Here is a 19,552-nt window from a genome sequence, read left to right as displayed (position 1 = left end):
AAACAATAAGAGAGAAGAAAATATAATACACAGGAGGGTTGTACTACTATTTTTAAGAGGCAGAAGTGGATGGAACGGCCATGGGGTAAAAGAGAAGAATACTTGAAAACACATGATCCACAATGATAGGCTCTGGAACGTGGGATTATGAACACTTTGTAAATTTTCTTTGTTTTCCAAAATGTTGCAGTAAATAGTTTGTAGGGTGTATCGTGGGCTCTATTAGTTTGCTCGGGCTGCCGTAAGAAAACACCACACAGTGGATGTCTAAAAGCAACAGAAATGTATTCCTTCACATTCTGGAGACCAGAAGACGGCGGGGGCCTGGGGCAGGGAGATGTCAGTAGAGCTGGGCTTTCCCAGGAACTCTAAGGGAGAATCTGTTCCATGTCCTTCTCTCAGTTAACTCTGCCTCTCTGTCCCCACATGGCGCTTGTTCTCCCTGTGTCTTTTCTCCTCCTATATGACACCAGTCATATTGGATTAGGGCCCACCTTACTCCTCTATGAGCTCATTTTAACTAATTACCTTTGCAGTGACCCTAGTTCCAAAGTCACATTCTGAGGTTCTGGAAAGAGCAGGAATTGTGAGGTCACGATCCAATCCAGCACATGGTCACTGGGTTCGGACAATGGCTCAGATACCAATGAGCTGTTTCACCTTGAGAAGTTGCTGACTTTCTGAACATCCATTTTCTTACCTATAAAGTGAAGCCAAGAATACCAACCCCACAGGCCCTTCAAAAGAATTAATGTAAAGGATTTAGGATATGCCTGGAGCAGAGTAAGTTCTTAGCAGAAGACAGCTATTTCACTCAAAAAAAAAAAAAAGCATAACAAATTTAAAGAGATGGGGGAAGACAGACAATCTCTGGACCAAAACACGTCCTTTAAATCAAGAGAACTTTGGAGAAAACAGCTTCTACCTTTCTCGCACATTATATTTGGTACTTACTAAAAAAAGTAAAATATTGAATTTAGCTCCGGAGATACTGGATTGTAGGGTAACATTTAGGTCCATTTCAGTCTCATGTGAGAGGACCCAATGGACTGCAGCCTGCCAGGCTCCTCTGTCCATGGGATTCTCCAGGCAAGAATACTGGATTGGGTTGCCATTTCTTCCTCTAGGGAATCTTCCCATACCCAGGGATCAAACCCTGGTTTCCTGCATTGCAAGCAGATTCTTTACTATCTGAGCCACCAGGGAAGCCCCTAGAAGGGAGACACTGTATAAAATCTGTGTACCTGCTTCTGCCTTTCCTGACCCCCATCCCCACCCCAGCCCTCTAACTCTGTGCATGCCTGACTCTCCAGACCTAGGCTCATTCTAGCTTAACTCCAGGAATGTCCAAGACCTCTGATATCAATAGAAGGGAGCTGTAAGGTCCACTTGGCAGAAAGTAGCCCCTCGTCAATCTGATTAAAATTCTCTTCGTTAAAGTCAGGGATTGGGGATTTAGAGATAGGTTATCTGGGAAGACCATGATATTGAGTTACTAGAAATTATTACTACTTTAGGATGCGCTTGTTTCCCAATAAATTAGAAGCTCAAGAGACTAGGACATTCTCAGATAATAAGAAATTTGAACAAATTCCAGAGGCTGACTTGTGGCAAGGGTCCTTGTTACCTGAGGAAAGGTAGTAACTGAGAGAAAAGACCTGAGGCATTAACTGCGGTATTTACATGTGCAAAATGTTTCATGGCTCCTCTAAAAATGCCCATGCGGCTCTGTGTCTACATATGTTTACAGAATGTGTAAATAAATATGAGTAGAATATGAAACACATGTGCCTGTGTTTATAAAATACGCATCCACTTATGCTAATGAAATTACTTCCATCTGAAGATAAATGGTCATTGTCTGCATAAGAACTAGGAATTAGGGAGATTCCTGGAATTTTTATCCTCACATTTGGAGAAACTGAGTCACTATTGTAATGTTTTTGTCATGAAAGGCAGGAAATGTGGCTTATGTCAACATTGAAAACTTTAATGTTTAAAGAGCAAGGAAAGTTGGAAAGAAAGCTATTCTCAGAAATCCTATTTTCATAACAGAGGAAATTTAAACTCAAATTCATTGCAGTAAGCATCCCATGTAGTCACATATCCACTATTAGCAGACTTCTCCAGGCATCCCACCAATGCGATGTGCATAAAAATCTCTGAGGATTTTGTTTAAAGCTCATGTTTTTGTTAATTACATTAATCATATAGTATATTACATTCATAGTATTTATTTATCTTATAACTGAAAGTATGTACTTTTTGCCTATCTTAATCCACTTTATATACTGGACATATCCAATATATAGTCAACATTGCTGTATATTAAATATGGGACTTCCCTGGTGGCTCAGTCAGTAAAGAATTCATCTACAATGCAGGAGACTACCTGAAATTCAGGAGACTCAGATTCAATCCTTGGATTAGGAAGATCCCCTGGAGAAGGAAATGGAAACCCACTCTAGTATTCTTGCCTGGGAAATCCCATGGACAGAAGAGCCTGACAGGATACAGTCCATGAGTTGCAAGAGTCGAACACGATTTAGCAATAAACCACCATCACCCATATTATATATGAAAGTTGTTAACAGAGTAAATCCTAAGAGTTTTCATCACAAGGAAAAAAATATTTTTGTTTGTTTTATTTTGTAGCTACATGAGACGTTGGATGTTCACTAAAAGTTTTGGGATAATCATTTCATGATGTATGTAAGTCAAATAATTATGATGTGCACCTTAAAATCATACTGTGCTGAAGGTTAATTATATCTTAATAAAACTAGAAGGAAAATGACATTAATTTATTAAGAAAAATAAAATGCATATTTCTGAACCATACTTCCAAAAAAATCTAATTAAGCCTCAGTAGTACCAGGGGGTGGAGAAGGCAATGGCAACCCACTCCAGTACTCTCGCCTGGAAAATCCCATGGACAGAGGAGCCTGGTAGGCTGCAGTCTATGGGGTTGCTAAGAGTCAGACATGACTGAGCGACTTCACTTTCACTCTTCACTTTCATGATTGGAGAAGGAAATGGCAACCCCCTCCAGTATTCTTGCCTGGAGAATCCCAGGGATGGGGGAGCCTCTTGGGCTGCCATCTATGGGGTTGCACAGAGTTGGACACGACTGATGCGACTTAGCAGTACCAGGGTAAAGAATCTGTCTTCAGCACAGGAGACACAGGACTTGGGTTCAATCCCTGATCCAAGAAGATCCCCTGGAGAAGGAAATGGCAACCCACTCCAGTATTCTTGCCTGGAAAATCTCATGGACAGAGGAGCCTTGTGGGCTAGAGTCCAAAGGGTAACAAAGAGTCACATGATTAAGTGACTGAGCACACACACACACAAATACACACACACACACACACACACAGTACCAGGACTCTGCATTCTTAGCATATGAGGCAGTGGACTGGTGACCATGCTTTGAGAAACATGGCTCTAATTTCTGAGTGGTGGAATGATGAACAATTCTTTTTTTGTAATAGGAGGTGGGTAGGTAGGAGCATTTATTTAGAAGATGATGTTCAAAAAAAAAAAAAAAATGGAACAAAAGTCTGTCGACTCAATAAAACAATGAAACCAACTTCACTGGGTGGCTAATATGAGTTAAAGTTGTAGGTTTCCAGCTGCTCAAACACAAGTCTGCACAGGCTGATTCCCCTCTTCAGATAAATCAGCTAGTGTAGGTATGCTGCTGCTGCTAAGTCGCTTCAGTTGTGTCTGACTCTGTGCGACCCCGTAGATGGCAGCCCACCAGGTTCCCCCGTCCCTGGGATTCTCCAGGCAAGAACACTGGAGTGGGTTGCCATTTCCTTCTCCAATGCATGAAAGTGAAAAGTGAAAGTGAAGTCGCTTAGTTGTATCCGACTCTTATCGACCCCATGGACTGTAGCCCACCAGGCTCCTCCATCCATGGGATTTTCCAGGTAAGAGTACTGGAGTGGGGTGCCATCACCTTCTCCTAGTGTAGGTATAGCTGCTTGCTAATTCAACGTCCACCCTTGGAGAAACAGGGCTTATATGGGTTGTGATCTCATGACATTAATGTTGTGGGTCTTGAGCAATATTTTAGAAAGAAATAATTAGAGGAACACAAGAAGTTGAAAAAATAGTTCAGAGAGGTCCCATGTGCCCATCATTCAGCCTCTGTAAAGGCAATGTCTTATCATCCATAGCACCTCATCAAAAGCAGGAAATCAACATTGGCATACTACATTCACTATTGTAGATTACTGACCTCACTCAGATTTCACCATTTTTTACATGTACACCTTTGCGTCTCACGTATTGATTTGTATAACCACCACCACTGTAATCAAGATACAGAACTCTTTCTCATCTAAAAGTTGATGTCACCCCTTTATAGTCACCCTATCTCCTAGCCACAATCCCTGGAAACTACTGATCTGTTCTCCATTTGAACAATATTTTAAAAAACAAAATAGAATGGAAGAAATGGAAAATAACAGAAGAAAATGGAAAATAAGAGAAGAGAAAATAGCTGAGGGCATTTCAAAGGGGAGGGGCAGGCGTTGATTTGGGAACCTGTCACTTCTGTTACATGTATATATGTATGTGTTGGGCTGTGTTAGAAAATACAGATCTTATGGAGAGTTGTGAACAAGAAAAAAAAGATTGAGAAATGCTGTGATATTAGACAGGTTGCATCATCAGCAAATGCTTCCTGCCTGCTGAGATCACAGTGACCTTTTCTGTTGGCTGATCGCTGCTGCTTCACATTTGGATGGAAATCCACCATCTGGACCTTAAGTGTTTGGATATTTTTGCTTAGACCTGTAGACCAGGAGACAAAATGAATCAGAGACAGGTAATTGACCATGAGGGGCTCAAGGACCATGCGCGTTCCAGGCTTCCCCCCCTCACCCCAATACCCCCGCCCCCAGCCCAGCCTCCCTTAGGGCCTAGAAGATAACAGAAGCCAGAAGATAAGCTCCTCAACTCTACAGACTCCAGAAGACAGTTCAAAAGAGCAGCTAAGGGAGTTCCTGAAACTTTTTTTTTCCACTTATAAGCCAATTTGTGATGTGTGATTCATACTCAGGCAATTTTAGGAAAACTTAAAAGGTTCATCACAATTTTAAATAAAAATATGTGTTAACCTTTTAAATAATATACTTCATATTATTGATAGGGATGATATTCCACACACACACACACACACACACACAAATATATATAAAACTGGCTAGAAAGTAAATGGATTGATGTGGCATGACAACCCACTCCAGAATTCTTGCCTGGAGAATCCCATGGACAGAAGAGCCTGGAAGGCTGCAGTCCATGGGGTCACAAAGAGTTAGACATGACTGAAGGGACTTAGCACTCACGTATGGGTGAAGTTCCCCACTTAATCCCCACAAAGAATTAGAGCTTGCTACTTCAAAGGCATAGGTCATTGCAAATGGCACGTGTTTGGTGTCTTTGTCAAACACATTCAGAAACTAAGGAGTGGTTTTTTGTAGGATGCCTCTTTGCGCCTGGCAATTGTGATGTAGATAGGCTGTCCTGCCTAAAAGCTGAAAGAATGTTTCTGCTTGGGAGACAGTGATGAATAGTTGGTGCCTAATCTATTCTTGGGTTGCATAGATTCCGGGAAATAATTCCTTCATATTCTGTTGCAACATTTGAGTTTTTAAGCATGTCCAAACTTATGCCATTGATCTATTTCACCAATGAGTGAAGGAAATCACCTCCAGTGAGGGAGAGTCCAGCTCTCAGGGACTGAGCCACTTGCAATACAGCTTACGGAGTCTGGCTAGCCTGTTTTCAAATCTAAGAACTTCTATAATTTGGGCTTGAAGTGACTGACTCAGGTATTTCAGGATACTGAAAATTTCACTGCCAGGTGTCACTTGAACAAACTTCCTGAAATCACAGAAACAATCTTTAACTAAAATGATCACACTTCACTTCAAAACCTTATGTGAGCATTCTTTACTTTGACGGCTGTTATTCACTTCAGAAAAGTGACACTTCAGAAAAGCAGTGTCTCATGTTTTACTGTCATTTCTTGCCACAACTTTTTTTTTTTTCAGTACCTGCATTTGGATTACAGGTGCGATTTACTCCGTTTTCTTAAATACTAACTCAGGATCAGAAGCATGATATTGACCATTGGCTATTCTCTGGGGATAACCCTGAGTGTGGATCCACATTCAGATGTAACCTCTTTACCTGGCAACACCCCTTCTCCTGAACAAAGGCTGATACCCCCTCAGCAGCAACCTCATGACAGCTTTTCCAGGTCACATCACAGCTCCCAGGTTATTTAACCAAACAGCCCTCTGCATCATTTCCCCATAGCTTGGGTTCTCACTGGTTATCAGCAATGACAGCTTCTTCATTTATTCTTCCCCCTCATACAAACACTATGGCAGGGACCGTGGGCTTTTCGTCCCTGCACTGCTTCCTCCTTACTTCTCCCAGGGTAGCATTCCAGGCTATGCTATGCAGGAGCTGATCTGCCTCCTCCATCTCTTTCCTGCCACAGCCATCTTGGAAGACCCTTGTTCTACATGGCCCACCTACAGTACACAAGGGGGTTCCCAGCTGCATCAGACTTTAGAGAGGCACAGTTTCAGGGTTTATTTGTTGTTCCATGTCATCTAGCCTGACTTAGCTTTACATAGGCTGACAGTTGATTCATTCTTTGGACACGAACTTATTTATCCAGCTGTAAAGTAAACTATCTGCTCTACACATATGATAGCAATGACTTTTCCACATTTTTATGCCATTGAATTTTATGTGACATCTACAGAGATATTTTATACAGGAATTTTGTGAATAAATTACTCTGCTTCTTCTCTGGGCACAACATTTACAAATTTGGGACTGATTTTGTAAGATTCTTAGCAGCAAAGTAAACTACTTGTTCTTACTAAAAGAAGTAGACGTTGAATGATGTCTTTATATTTTGGGTCTGTTCTTTGGCCTTAGCAACAAAATTGAATACCTTAAAATATTACTTTTTGTTTGTCTTAGAAAAACTTAACTCTTCTAATAGACAACTCAGGACATTTTGTGTGAAAATAAAGCGAGATTTGACAAAGTTTCAAAGAAAGTGTATCTTCAGTTTGATTTTTCTTTTTCTGTTTCTCATGTGAAATAATCGCTTGTTTGATCTACACGGACTCATATTCCTTATGTATAAGAAATTCCTATCCACTGTTACATTTGGGATGCTTTTCTGAACTGTAGTTTATGTTACTATGCTCATTACTCTTTTCATGCCTCAGTGAACCATTGTAAAACCAGTAACCCAATTTTGTAAATTGAGAATTTAAAATAATTGCTTAACCAAGGTCCTCAGGAAAGCAGAGCCTGAGACACAGATTAGAGTGCTGATAATTTATTTGGAATGTGCAAACTTAGGGCAGTCCAGGTGAGGGAAAATGGGGTCTGTGAAGCAAAGAAAGATGTGAATGAATGTGATGTAACACATGACTGCATTGGCCATGGCAGCACAATGAGCCACAGAGACACCAGACTGCACAGCAGGCTCGCCCACCTCCCTAGGGCTTCTCTGGAAGTGTTCCAAGTCAATGGAGGAGAGGGAATCTATTTGCCCAACTCCTTCCCGTCCCAGTGGTCAGGGTTTACCTCCTGATGGCTCAATGCCTGTCACTCTGGCTTGTGCCATCCAGCCCGTTGGCAGCTTCTAAGTCTCATTTCTGTCCTCTGTCAAATGAAGACAATTATATCACCTCCTTATGAGATGTTTTGAGGATTAAACAGGGTAAAGAATTTAAAACCTGAACAACTATAGGCATTCAAACAAATGACCGCTAAGGAAAAGATGACAGGAACTCCTGGATGCTCAGCCATTGATCAGAGTTCCTATTCATCTGTTAAATGATAAGGAACTTGCAATCAGCCAGACATAAAGGAACAGCAGAGACAGCTGGGTGTGGTGACAGACTTGAAACTTGGTCCAACAGGGATGTGCAGCTGTTTTGACCATATTCATGAGAGTAGAGGGAAGGGATGGGTTCCAGAAATGTTTCAGCAAGAATAATAATAAGCAAAAATTATATAACTTTGGAAGGAAAAGACCTGCTCTGTAGTGGCCAAACACAATACCTTATAATGGCTTCCTAAGAAAAATGTCTATTTCAACACTGTTCCAGGAATTCAGAGAATGCTGGAAATCATTTATTTTGCCCTGTTTCTACCTTCTGCCTTTTTTTTTTTCCTTATCTTTTTTTGTAAATATCATGTAGAACAAGAGCAAAAGTTTACCTCTCCATCTGTTATCTCACTGGGTCAGAGTTGTTCCTTTAAATCTGGGGGGTAACAAATCAAAGTTCCCAGAGTTGGCTCTATTCCCCACACAGAATTCATTTATTTTGAATGGCATAGTTACAGGTTTCACTACAGAGTGGCAACCCCATTGCATTTCAGCCAAGAAACTCATGCTTAGAAAAAATATTCCAAGCTCTGCTGAAAACAGATCCAGTGCTAACACAGCCAAATTAAACACTGAAGTCAAGACATTTAGAATCAGTATTCTCATGTTGCTTGTTACTTCTTTACATGGCATCCAACTGAATGCCTTAATTTTATGTTGAGTTTTGTTAAGGACATGACTTTTCATTCAGCAAATACTCCTTGAGCTTTGGTGTAGGGCCACGGACATTACCATGTATGCGTGCATGCTTAGTCACTTCAATTGTGTCTGTGTCTTTGTGACCCCTTGGGCTGTAGCCCACCAAGCTCTTCTGCCCATGGGATTCTCCAGTCAAGAATACTGGAGTGGATTGCCATGCCCTCCTCCAGGGGATCTTCCCCACCCAGAGATGGAACCCAAGTCTCTTACGTCTCTTGCAGTGGCAGGCGGGATCTTTACCACTAGCACCACGTGGGAAACCCCCATTAACAAGCAAACATTGCATTTTATATGAGCTGTCTACAATTTAGTTAAAAATATGTGACAATTAACTAAAACAGGAGTGAAAAAGATGTCATAAGGCAGTATGAGTGGTAAAGATAGCTAACTCTGGTGCTGAAAACTGGGTCTCTCTGTACCAGTGCTGAACTGAATCTCAGAGACCCAGTTTGTGTGAAGCAGAAAAGAATAGCTTAATTACTTTGCCAGGCAAAGGGGAACACAGTAGGTTTGTGCCTCTCAAAACTGTGTTTTCCAACTTGGGAGGATTTAGTGGGGAGTTTTATAGCAATAGTTCAAGGGCAGGATTGCTGATAAGGATTAGGGTGTGAGTAGGGCTTGTACTTCTTTAATCTTGTCTCAGGCAGTTTCTTAGCTGCTCCTCCCTTGACTCTTCTTGGAGTCTGCTCCCCATGAATAGTAAATGCGGGACAGAAAGACTTCTGTGTCCAGGAGCCCAACAGGGGTTTTACTCATACCATCTTACATACTCATCAGAAGTGTATGAGGACTCCAAATTCTTAACATCTTTGCCAACACTTACTATTGTCAGTCTTTTAAAAATTATATTTATTCTAATACAAATGACATGGTATCTCACTGTGATTACAATTTGCCATTTCCCTAGTAAGGAATGATGTTGAGAATTTTTTTTTGTGCATATTGGTCATTTGTATATCTTTTGGTGAAGTGTCTTTCAAATCCTTTGTCTATTTTTGATTGGGGTTATTTGCTTTTTCTGGAGAAGGCAATGGCAACCCACTCTGGTACTCCTGCCTGGAAAATCCCAAGGATGGAGGAGCCTGGTAGGCTGCAGTCCATGGGGTCACTGAGGGTCGGACACGACTGAGTGACTTCACTTTCACTTTTCACTTTCATGCATTGGAGAAGGAAATGGCGTCCCACTCCGGTGTTCTTGCCTGGAGAATCCCAGGGATGGGGGAGCCTGGTGGGCTGCCATCTAAGGGGTCACACAGAGTCGGACATGACTGAAGTGACTTAGCAGCAGAAGGAGCAGATTTTTCTACTGCATTTTAAAGGTTTTTTTTTTTAATACTCTGAGACAAGTCCCTTATTCAATATTTGACTTGCAAATATTTTCTCTCATTTTGTGCATTGTCTTTTCACTTTTAAATAATGTCATTACAGTATAAAAAGTTTAAGATTTTTGATGAAGTCTTATCTGCTGCAGTCCATGGGGTTGCAAAGAGCTGGATACGACTTAGAGACTGAACAACAAAAACAATTTATCCTTTCTTTAAAAATTTCTTGTGCTTTGGTGTAATAGCTAAGAAATCATTGCCCAATTTAAAATCATGAAAATGTACACCTGTATTTTCTAAGGGCTTTATAGCTTTAGCTCTTGCATTCAGATCTTTGATCCATTTTGAATTAGTTGTCATATGTGCTGTGAAGTAGGAGTCCAACTTCATTCTTTTCCATGCAGATCTCTCGTTGCTCCAACATTGCTTATTGAAAAGACTATTCTTTCTTAACCTATTTGATTGTCTCTTGTCAAAAATCAATTGGCCATAAATACAGTGGTTTATTTCTGGACTCTCAATTTTATTCCATTGATCTGTAAGTCTGTCCTTATACCAGTACCATACTGTCTTGACTACTGTAGCTTCATAGTGGAAGTGTGAGTTCCTCTACTTTTTTTTCAGGCTTGTTTTGGCTATTCTAGATCTTTCACATTTTTATATGACTTTTAGGATCAACTTATCAATTTCTGCAAAAGTGTAACTGAGGTTTTGAAAGGAATTGTATTGCAACTGTAGAATAATTTGAGGAGAATTGCCATCTTAACAATTCTTTTAATTCATGAATGCAGAATGTCCTATTTATTTAGGTCTTCTTTAGTTTTTTCCAATAGTATTTTATAGTTTTCAGTACATAAATTTTGCACTTGTTTTGTTAAATTTATTCCCAAATATTTTATTCTTTGTGAGGTTGATATAAATTTAATCATTTTCTTAATTTCATTTTTGGATTGTTCATTACTGATGTTTATACATACACTAAAAATAGTGTTTGATTTTTGTTCATTGATCCTATTCCTGCAAACTTGCTGTACTTGTTTATTAGTTCTAATAAGTTTTGTTTTTCCCTTTTTTTTTTAGTTGTGTGTGTTCCTTAGCATTTTTTACATACAAAATCATATCATCTGCGAATATAGATAGTTTAACTTCTTCTTTTCCAGTCTGGATGCCTTTTATTTCTTTTACTTGTTTAATTGTCCTGAATTCACTTTGTTTTGAAATAATTTCCCCTTGAGTTCTTGCTCCACCAAGCCTTGGAATCATAATTATGTCAGTTCAGATCTGCCCTTCATTTTCTGGGTTCCTATGTAATTTCCTAGGGGGTTCATACAGAACCAAGTCATCAGTGGGAGGGGGCACTGTCTGGGTCCTTGGTGCCATCATCATTCTTGTTTTCATTTATTTCAGCCATTTATGCATGCAGACTACTGCTATGGCCTTTTTGCCCCAAGCTGATGGACCCCTCAGATCTCTAGTTCTCTAGGCTGTGTTGTCACAGCTCTCGGGTGCTCACAAAACATTTAGTAGCTCCCAGATTTCTCCTGGTTGCAGGAAACTCTGTTGGGGCTGTCTTGGATCTGTCTGCCTGAATATAGTATCATTCTCCTGGCTTGATGGGCAGGAATTCATGTACTCTGGGCTCTTCCCACGCACGGGGAACATGGGTTTCTTCTGCTTGGAATACTCAACCAACATGGAGCTTTGCTCATTTGACTCTGAACCCCAGGGTTTGATCATGGACTAGGTGTCTTCTATGGAGCCTGTGATAGAGTTTCAATAACATTCTGAATTGTTACAACAAGGGACGGAGTGGGTGCTACTGGCATCCAGCAGATAGAGGCCAATGATGCTGTGAAACATCTTACAATGCACAGGACAGTTCTCACATCAAAGAATTATCTGGACCAAAAGGTCAACAGAGTCGAGGCAGAGACATCTTGTGATGAATCTATTGTTCATCCTCATCCTTGAGGATCTGCGCTTTGAAATAATAATAATAAAGCATTTTAATCTGATTTTCTGCTGCTGCATTGCCATCCCTGGGGCATTGGAGACAGAAGGTCTATTTGATCAGGAAAGATAGGGAGCAGGAGGAAGTAACAACAATAACGAAATGTTAGTTGGATACCACAGAGCAATGAAAATGAATGAGCCATAGATACACAGGAAACACAACAACAAAATAATGTTGAATAAAAGAATATATACAAGGACTTCCCTGGCAGTCCAGTGGTTCAGACTCCATACTTTCACTACAGGGGTACTTGTTCAATCTCTAGTTGGGGAACTGAGATCCCATAAGCTTCAGCATGGTCAAATATATGTATACACTATGATTCCATGTATAGAAAGTTCCAAAACACACAAAGCTACTTTATTGAGATATCCACAGCTGGACTGGATGGTAACACTATAAACAAAAGCAAGGATGTAATTGCCATAAAAGTCATTATCTTTTACTCCATTATCTCTGGAATAGGCAGGTGGAGGGAAATTACGATGAAAAAAGGACACAAGATTACATTCCAAGGTACTGGTGGTGTTCTACTTCTTGCTTCCTTTAACCAGTACATTTATGTTTTATAAACTTCTTTATATGCTTCACAATAAAAAAGTTAAAAAAACACAGTAGTCAAAATTCAAAAATTTTACCCTCTTGAAACAAATAAAGTACATACATAGAAAAAAATAGGTGAATTTCAAATAAGATCTGAGGTGTGGTTGATAATGTACCAGTGTTAATCTCATAGTTTTGATGCATGTTCTAAGATATGGAAGCTGTTAACAATCAAGGAAACTAGGTGAAGGATACATGGGGCCTCTCTGAACTTTGCAATTTTCCTCAAAGTGTGAAATTAGTTCAAAATAAAATATTTACTTAAGACAAATACCATCCTAACATTTATACACGTTTTTTCCAACCTTTCACCTTTTTCTAAATTTTTACTTGTTTTTCTTTTTTGCTAATATGAGCAACATCTATGGAAATAACCACAGATAATACTTGCAATGCACTTATTTTGTGCAAGGCACTGCTCTAAGTGCTTAATAACTATGCACTCATTTCATCCTAACAGAATTCCAAGGGCTAGAGGTGATTACTATCCCCATTTTACTGTCGGTGAAATAGAGACACAGAGAGCTGTGTGTGATGACTAGCCTAGCTGGCAGGTGGCAGGGAGTGGCAACCGTCTGGCTCCACAGTCTGTGCTCATAATATATTGTCATTACTGAGAGTTTGGGAAGTACAGAAAAGTATGAAGACACAGAAACAAAAAGCCAGTCAGATGCAACTACTATTTTTTTATTGTAGCATGTTCCCTTCCAGCCTTTTTTCCTCTGTGTGTTTTAATTTGGTAGACACGAATTTGTAGCCAGATTTTCTTTTGACTCTAAACATCATGTCATGTGCATTTTTCATGCCACTAAAAATCTAAACAAAGCATTAAAGGCTACATGATATTTTGTGTATAGAGTTGCTACACTTTGCATACCTGTATCTAGAATGCTGTGTGTTTAGATGTTTCCAATTTCTTTGCTATTATATATAAAGCTGACATGAATATCCTCATTCTTAATTCATGTTTCCTTTCTGAGTATTTGTTTAATTTCTACTTTTTTGTCACTTAACTTTTTTCTCTGCTTTTCTTACCATAACTTACTATACAAGTAATTCTATAAATGCACAGGTTACCATTTTAGTATTAATATAAATATTTACAAGTTTTAAAAATTCTCTATCTTATACCATTCAGTATTCCTCCTTGCCATTCAAGAGTGAATGGCAGATTTTCCATGCTTCAGAAATGAGATGAGTAATGTCTTTCTTCACACCTGATAGAAAGAAGTTTCCAAAGTGAAATGAGATGGAGGCAAGGACGGCAGTCAGTAAGGATGAGGATGCACGTAACGGCTCCAAGCTTCTGCTGATGTAGCAAGTGCTCTTGTGGTATGCTGTGGCTCTTACTCCCCTAACCAGTTCCATACTGAGACATTACTATCTGCACTTTACAGATGAGGAAACTCAGGCCCAAACCCAGAGAGCTAGTTTCAGAAGGAGTGAGCATGGAAATAGGGATGATATGGGAGGAGGAGAAACTGCAGACCAGATCCCCTTGGGATACGTGTCTCTAAGCAGTTATGTCAGATTTGTATTGAATATTTACAGGAAAACACACACACACACACAAATCCCATCAGGTTTGGAATCTTCAATTTAGGACATTCTAACACAAATATTTGCCTTAATTCAATCTACTTGGGGTGAGTCTGGGGTCGGAGTGTGGTACATGGAAACCTAGCACCTGGGTTCGTTAGACACATGGAATCTCAGAACCCATGTCAGACCCACTGACTCAGGACTGCATTTTCACAAGATCTGTGTGCACATCTAAGTCTGAGAAGCACTGCTGTAAGAGTTTATTAGGAAGGATTTCCTTCAGATGTCTTTGAGCCCAATGTAGCATCTACAAGCCATGAAACACTTTTTCTCGGTATGTTTACCAAGAGGCTCAAGGAATGCTGACTGACATCAGAGGCTGTCTAGGGAATCTTGGAAATGCAGATGTGGGATCACAGAACTGCAGCTCTGCCAACTGTCTTCTGCCCTCTTCCTACTTTTCAGTTTAGATCAGTTCAGTTGCTCAGTCGTGTCCGACTCTTTGCAACCCCATGAATCACAGCATGCCAGGCCTCCCTGTCCATCACCAACTCCCAGAGTTTACTCAAACTCATGTCCATTGAGTTGGTGATGCCATCCAGCCATCTCATCCTTTGTCGTCCCCTTCTCCTCCTGCCCCCAATCCCTCCCACCATCAGAGTCTTTTCCAATGAGTCAACTCTTCGCATGAGGAGGCCAAAGTACTGGAGTTTCAGCTTTAGCATCATTCCTTTCAAAGAAATCCCAGGGCTGATCTCCTTCAGGATGGACTGGTTGGATCTCCTTGCAGTCCAAGGGACTCTCAAGAGTCTTCTCCAACACCACAGTTCAAAAGCATCAATTGTTCGGTGCTCAGCTTTCTTCACAGTCCAACTCTCACATCCATACACGACCACTGGAAAAACCATAGCCTTGACTAGACGGACCTTTGTTGGCAAGGTAATGTCTCTGCTTTTGAATATGCTATCTAGGTTGGTCATAACTTTCCTTCCAAGGAGTACATGTGTTTTAATTTCATGGCTGCAATCACCATCTGCAGGGATTTTGGAGCCCAGAAAAATAAAGTGTGACACTGTTTCCACTGTTTCCCCATCTATTTCCCATGAAGTGATGGGACCAGATGCCATGATCTTAGTTTTCTGAATGTTAAGCTTTAAGCCAACTTTGTCACTCTCCTTTTTCACTTTCATCAAGAGGCTTTTGAGTTCCTCTTCACTTTCTGCCATAAGGGTGGTGTCATCTGCATATCTGAGGTTATTGAGATTTCTCCCGGCAATATTGATTCCAGCTTGTGCTTCTTCCAGCCCAGCGTTTCTCATGATGTACTCTGCATAGAAGTTAAATAAGCAGGGTGACAATATACAGCCTTGACATACTCCTTTTCCTATTTGGAACCAGTCTGTTGTTCCATGTCCAGTTCTAACTGTTGCTTCCTGACCTGCATACAGGTTTCTTAAGAGGCAGGTCAGGTGGTCTGGTATTCCTATCTCTTAAAGAATTTCCCACAGTTTATTGTGATCCACACAGTCAAAGGCTTTGGCATAGTCAATAAAGCAGAAATAGATGTTTTTCTGGAACTCTCTTGCTTTTCTAATGATCCATTGAATGTTGGCAATTTGATCTCTGGTTCCTTTGCCTTTTCTAAAACCAGCTTGAACATCTGGAAGTTCACTGTTCGCGTATTGCTGAAGCCTGGCTTGGAGAATTTTGAGCATTACTTTACTAGCGTGTGCGATGAGTGCAATTGTGTGGTAGTTTGAGTATTCTTTGGCATTGCCTTTCTTTGGGATTGGAATGAAAACTGCCCTTTTTCCAGTCTTATGGCCACTGCTGAGTTTTCCAAATTTGCTGGCATATTGAGTGCAGCACTTTCACAGCATCATCTTTCAGGATTTGAAATAGCTCAATTGGAATTCCATCACCCCCACTAGCTTTGTTTGTAGTGATGCTTTCTAAGGCCCACTTGACTTCACATTCCAGGATGTCTGGCTCTAGGTGAGTGATTACACCATCGTGATTATCTGGGTCATGAAGATATTTTTTGTACAGTTCTTCTGTGTATTCTTGCCACCTCTTCTTAATATCTTTTGCTCCTGTTAGGTCCATACCATTTCTGTCCTTTATTGAGCCCATCTTTGCATGAAATGTTCCCTTGGTATCTCTAATGTTCTTGAAGAGATCTCTAGTCTTTCCATTCTGTTGTTTTCCTCTATTTCTTTGCATTGATCGCTGAGGAAGGCTTTCTTAACTCTCCCTGCTATTCCATGGAACTCTAACTGCAATTAATTGCATTGTGCACTAAAGCTCCAAGGTGGAATGGGCTGGAGGGCATCTGGCAGAGTCCTACCAACAGAAAACAACTGAGACCCAGCTGCTCTTAGGATAAGCTTCCCAGGAAGGACGATCACCACAAAGACAAAACAACGCTACTTCTGGGAGGTAAGGGGCGGTGGAATGATCTCTCCTTATGCTTTTTACAGAAGTGAAACGCACTGACAAGGCGGTTAGAGATGGCGTCTTCCAACCTCATTGTTTTACACGTGAAAGAACCAAGAGCCTTCACTGTGATCACACAGGTACTAGCAAGGGGCAGAGTTGGTGTTCCCCTTTGGTTCCTTGGCTTCCAAGCCCAGTCCTGCCCCGCAGCATGGGTGGTGCTGGAATGGGTTGGTACTTAGCCTCCATTTCCAGCACCTTCTAGCATAGCTCCTTTCAGAAGTAAGAAACCTCCTTTCTAGACTCTTCTATGGTTGGATTGTGGATATGATTTGGGTTCCTTGGATTACATGCACTCCCAAGCCGTCTGAAGGTGAATTAGCGCATCTTTCTGTTCTTTCTGCCAGCACACTCAGCAATGGAGGTGGATTATTTGCAGCACAGCTGCCTGGGGGTCAGGAGACATGGAAGGATACTTGCTTTAGCCAGCGCAGATCTAGGACAAGAGATGTGACTCTGAGGGAACAACTGAGACCACAAGGCTTTCTGATCCCTGACTTGCATCAAAAGTACTCCCAGGGCAATAGTCCCAGGTAGCTTCTTGATTCCCCGTCTTTCTGACAATGGTGAGGCATCGGCTCCTGGAGGGGTGTTCCTCCAATCCCTCCCACAGTTTTGTAAGCACAGTATTAAATCCCTTTTTGCTTAAAGTGCCTAGGGCTTTTCTATTTTCTGCTGCTGAATCCTAACTGAAGTATGTACTCTCTTAAGTGTGAGGTATAAATTCACAGTAAATTATATCAGGAAGGAGCTCTGCAAAGACCCATTTTTTCCTTCTCTCTCTGATTACTCACGCACAGTATTTGAAACACAAATGTCTTTCACAATGTACTCTTTTTGGAATTTATGTTGTATCATCACCCAAACTTCCTAGAATGGTAGGATATTTAAATATAAACTTTGTCATACATCAAAACTCTAGGTATCAGGAAAAATGTCAGAGGTATCATTTAATTTGCAATGGTAGTGCTTGCTGACAGAACAAACAAACTTAACCAGAGTTACTGGAGAACTTCCCTGGCGGTACAGTGGATAAGAATCTGCCTGCCAATGCAGAGGACACAGGTTCGATCCCTGATCTGGGAAGATTCTGCATGCCACAGAGCAACTAAGCCCGCGAGCCACAACTGCTGAGTCCATATGTTGCAACTACTGAAGCCCGTGCACCTAGAGCCTGTGCTCAGCAACAGGAGAAGCCACCACAGTGAGGACCTGCGCACCACAATTATAGAGTAGCCCCTGCTCACGGCAATTAGAGAAACTCCTGGTGCAACAATGAAGACACAGCACAAACAAAAATAGAATTAAAAAAAGAGTTACGGGAGGATAAGAAAATTTTAATTTTTCTTCTGAACATGTGTATGCAACATTTCTCATGCTGAGACTTTCTTGTTTTGTCAGTGTACAGCTTGCATTCATTCCTAGAGCACACATTTGGCTCAGAAGGTGGTCCATAGTAAAGACCATACAAAGTTGGAAATGAATCATTTAGAGAAAACATTCATTTCAAAATTCTAGCTTATTTTAATAATAATAATAATAACTTAATTTCTGAGATCTTTCTGTGCTCTAATCACTGTGCTATGTGCATTCTATCTTGTGGGCCATTGCATTGAATGGTCTCATAAAGTTGTTTTTTATCATTTAGTCACTAAGTCATGTCTGACTCTTTTGCCATCCTGTGGACTCTAACCCGCCAGGATCCTCTGTCCATGAGATTTCCCAGGCAAGAATATTAGAGTGGGTTGCCATTTCGTTCTCCAGGGAATCTTCCCAACCTAGGGATCAAACTTTGGTCTTGTGCATTGGCAGGTGGCTTCTTTACCACTGAGCCACCAGAGAAGACCTCCCACAAAGTAGATCTTATTATTTCTATTTTACAGATGATGAAACTGAGATTCAGTGAGATTAAGCATCTTGCTCAAAGATACTCAACTTGTAATTGACACAGCTGGCATTTGAACCTAGTCTTTTTTTGACTCAAAAGCTCATAACCATTCTACCATCATCTCCCCAAACAGTACCTGCCTAAGAGAATAGCATATTCAAAAGCAGAGACATTACTTTGCCAACAAAGGTCCATCTAGTCAAGGCTATGGTTTTTCCTGTGCTCATGTATGGATGTGAGAGTTGGACTGTGAAGAAAGCTGAGCGCTGAAGAATTGTTGCTTTTGAACTGTGGTGTTGGAGAAGACTCTTGAGAGTCCCTTGGACTGCAAGGAGATCTAACCAGTCCTCTCTAAAGGAGATCAGTCCTGGGTGTTCACTGGAAGGAATGATATTAAAGCTGAAACTCCAGTACTTTGGCCACCTCATGCGAAGAGTTGACTCATTGGAAAAGACTCTGATGGTGGGAGGGATTGGGGGCAGGAGGAGAAGGGGATGACAGAGGATGAGATGGCTGGATGGCATCACCGATTCATCATGGACGTGAGTTTGAGTGAACTCCTGGAGTTGGTGATGGACAGGGAGGCCTGGCGTGCTGCGATTCATGGGGTTGCAAAGAGTCGGACAAGATTGAGCGACTGAACTGAACTGAACTGAACTGAAGAGAATAGGACATGTAACGTTTCATATAGCTTTAAGAAGTTCAGGATATCTGCTGTAAGTTCTAATGTAACTAAAGGATGTTAAGGGAATGACTTTAAAAAAACTTATTCTCTTTCCTGGTGAAAATTTTGGTCATGTAAAAAATTTATATATGTCTTAATTCATGGAGTTCTAGGGAAAGGGATTAGTGGTGTGTAGTCACAAGAGGTAAACTGGATCAGGTGGGAGGGCAGGAAATTTTCCTTTTTGTTTCTCCCCCTTTATACTCGAGGGTTCTGTGTCATTTACATTTTGGCAAAGGTTTGTAAGGAGCTGATGCTGGCTGGATCTCAATTCTGGTGTGAAAAGGACATATACACAGAAGTGTAAGGTGCAAATTCATTAGTC

General features: G+C 40.9%; 1 long non-coding RNA gene across 1 annotated transcript; it reads left to right on the top strand.

Moving 5' to 3' along the window:
* The first annotated feature begins 598 nt into the window (after nt 1–598).
* On the top strand, nt 599–17,297 carry LOC132345986 (uncharacterized). The gene is made up of 4 exons (XR_009495637.1): nt 599–783; nt 13,802–13,909; nt 16,600–16,695; nt 16,963–17,297. It is a non-coding gene; the product is annotated as an uncharacterized lncRNA (long non-coding RNA).
* Nucleotides 17,298–19,552: the final 2,255 nt, after the last annotated feature.

The sequence above is a fragment of the Bos taurus genome, chromosome 8 (genome assembly GCF_002263795.3).
Source record: "Bos taurus isolate L1 Dominette 01449 registration number 42190680 breed Hereford chromosome 8, ARS-UCD2.0, whole genome shotgun sequence".
NCBI classification, from domain to species: Eukaryota; Metazoa; Chordata; class Mammalia; order Artiodactyla; family Bovidae; genus Bos; species Bos taurus.
This window is presented reverse-complemented; position numbering and strand designations above follow the sequence as displayed.